The following is a 3,410-nucleotide window of genomic DNA, read 5'->3' as shown; positions in this document are numbered from 1 at the left end:
ATACAAAATAGCCACATACAAATAAAATATCAAATGAGAAAGAACCTAATTTCTGACAGTCTCCAAATCTAGTCTATGATTTTCCTTTAAAAATCAATCTTTTACTTTTTGTCCCCTTGCTGAAGTATCTGCTTGCTTAAACAAAATAGATGTAAAAAGTAGTAGGACAGTTAGTGTAACTGCTGGTATACCTCCTTGGGGGCAAATAAGTTTGTGGAAGAGAACCAAACACTTGGGGGGAAAAGGCTCCCAGCAGAGAAAGAATATTCTGAATATTTTTTATGTCTATTTAATTACTCAAATAATCTAATGATATTAAATTCTATTTGTTATTCAGCTTAGAGTTCTTCACTTAGCTGATTCTTAGGGTCGGTTTGGAGATTCCACTGTGGAGACTCAGTTGACATAGATGTATCTTGTATGAACTAGCCCTGCTGCAGCTAGTGCTTTGCATATCATGTTTGCTTATGTGTATACACATACATGTATTTTGCATGAATGCTGTAGGCATTCAGCATCTGATGGCACAGTGCTCTGGAAGGCTGCATAAATACCCTTTGGAGGGGTTCATTTTCCCTCGCTACATCGCTAGTTCTGACTATGTATACACCCTGCTGCAGTCCCAGACGTGTCAGTCAGTCCCTCTCCAGAACAAGCGAGCCATTCCAAATGTATGTGGGTACCAAGTAGTTTAAAGTCAGCTTGTGAAACTGGCTGCCCAGCTGGACAGAAGGACGTCTTAGGAAGAAAAGGTCTGCTCTGCATAAGCCAATGCTCAGTAGCAAAGTCACAAGTATATGGAGATGGTGAATTACTGGGAATGATCAATAATGGCTCTTGTGAGCTGCAAGTGAAAAAGTCATTTCTGTGAGAAAGAACAAGTGAGACATAGGCTAACCAAAGCTGATTTGAGACAATAAGATTAGGTATAGTAACAGATAAGTGATAAGACAGTTAACTAGAGTGGAAATTAGTGCAGAAAATGAGGTGGTGGTTTAGAGCAGACCTGTATCATAACAAGGTTCAGTGAAACCAAGTCAAGCAAAATCAGTTCTCAGAAAGATTAGATCTAGACGGCAATGTTTCGATTTTACCCAGAGAGGCAGAAACAGAACGGGTAGATGTCTCATGGATTGTGGAAATGAGGTGTTCGCTGCAGTATGCCAGAGAAACTTCTCATCGCTTGCTCCTGGTGCACTGTTCAGGAGATTGAGACACCATGAATCTATCAAACATTGCTCCTATCAGCTGAATAGTCAACTGCTTTCCAAATAGGTGCAGGGCATTTGCACCTCCCTTTTCTTCTCAGGAGAATAAGGAGCCATGAGTTCCCATATCATTTTTCAACTGTGATTGAAGTAGACCTTAGCTGATGAATGAAGCCAACAGAGTTGCTGGCAAATACAAATCTGTTTAGGTCCTGAATTGGATCCAGGCCTCTAATAATCAGGCTATGTGAAAATCAGCTCCCCATTCCCACCTGACAGTCTAGTTTGCTCCCTGGCAGTGTCAGAAATAAGTTCTAGGAACAAGCCTTCTGCTCTAAAGGATGATCAAAGAGAAATGCTTTGCTGTGTTGATGCTGTGAATTTTGTTGTGTGCTGTTTTGCTCCGTATCACTCTTCCTTGAGTGCCTACCCTGTCCCAGGTCATTCCTGAACCCTCTTCTGGGCCAGCTTATTCATCCCTTCCAGGCCAAAACTCCTGATGTTTGTTGGGCTGAAAAGTACCTCCTAAAAAACTATTTAACCCGGCCTAAGATTTCCCTAGAATTAAAGAAGTCAATAGAGTGCATGTGCTTGTATGTCGTGCTTTTCTCCAGCTCTAATGAAAGTGAGCAGCTCCTCATGCACAATGTTTCTAGGGGCTCCTGGCTGGTCACTCGCTTCCCATACAAGGCATGGCATCAGCCTTGCCATGACATTAGTGCTAGGAGGCTGCTTTTTCGGTCTAAACCTCGTCTTTTCTGTGATTTCTGAGTATCCCTGCAAAATACCTACACTAAAATTCTTACGCTTTTCTCTTCCAACAATAACTTTTGTTATTATTTTTAAGAGTTTAAGAATAAGCCTCTGGATGTTATTAAACCTTCTAAAAGAAGAAACTTTCCATATCAATACAAAGCTGATGACATTTCTAAAACTCAAAATCGAGCTTAGTCTGAATTTCAGAACTTGCCAAAAACGTAGGTCTTGGTAAGGTCTGTCAATGTTTAGTCTGGAATTCTTTGGCACTGAAATAAAAATTCCTTGCAGTAAGTGTGGCGACAGTACTTACCCTGCCTGTACATTTCTTGCCTATTTTTCACTACTCCTCTTGTGCTCACTGTCTGCAAGATAAATTATAATTCCTTTCTAATGTGATTTCTCTTGAAAACTTATCTGCCATCTGTAGTACCATGGGACCGCTTCTTCCTCACACACGATAGTAGAACCCACCGCTCTGTGATCTGCAGTGAAGGACAGCGTTCAAGCGAAGGGTTTATCAATGGTAAGTAGCATGCTTACAGCTGGATTGCATGCCTGCTGTCTCCTGAGATTTTCCTAGATTAGGTCAATTTAATGTTCACAGACAAATAGCCAGTTTCTTTAATAAAAGGGTTTGCTGGAGAGTGCCTGAGCCACACCGCGAGGTGTGAATTACAGCAGGTACATATCAATTAGAGACAAACGAAAAGATCAGCGAGGCACGGGATCTGCCCTACTGCTGTTACACGAGTATAATATATGTTCTTTTACCTTCCTTTCCAGTCCGTTTCTTCGGTTCCCCTTCAGGTTAGCATTGCTGATGGCACTCACTTTTTTTTTTACTGCTAAACACTTACCTAGAGAAGCTGCCACTGAAGATACCTCCACTTCTGCAGAAAGCCAGGAAGGTGTTATACACCTAAACAGATGATTGCATGTAAGCTTAATTCAAAGAGAGGGTATATATTTTCAAATCCAGGATCTATCCTTTTCTAAATCAAGGTATAATTTTTCTGCACTTGACTATGAAGAGAATGCCAACATACATTTAGCTTCCTTAAAAAAAAAAGCAACCAAGCAAAAAGAGTCGTCTGCCTGAGGCCCACCATGGCAGAGTAATTCCTACACCCCATTAAACTAAGTCATAAAAGTAGTTTCAGCGGCACATCAACTACTGCATTGATTATAGAACAAAGAGCATCATCTCAAAGCTGCAAAACCACTGCTACACACGCACGCACACTTTGTACAGGGCAGCTCGCATGATGCACTTTATCACTGTGTGATACCGTTATCTGTTAGCAGATGTACATCAGTACCATGGCAATAGTATAACTGATGCAGTCAGAGTATATTCTGAGAGATCAATGTTTTTCTTTTTGGTTTAGAAATACGATGGGGTATGTACATTTGGTCTTCCTATCTACCTTCCTCTCGATTTCT

Source organism: Haliaeetus leucocephalus, unplaced genomic scaffold, assembly GCF_000737465.1.
Source record: "Haliaeetus leucocephalus isolate CR32 unplaced genomic scaffold, Haliaeetus_leucocephalus-4.0 Scaffold495, whole genome shotgun sequence".
Classification (NCBI taxonomy): domain Eukaryota; kingdom Metazoa; phylum Chordata; class Aves; order Accipitriformes; family Accipitridae; genus Haliaeetus; species Haliaeetus leucocephalus.
This window is presented reverse-complemented; position numbering follows the sequence as displayed.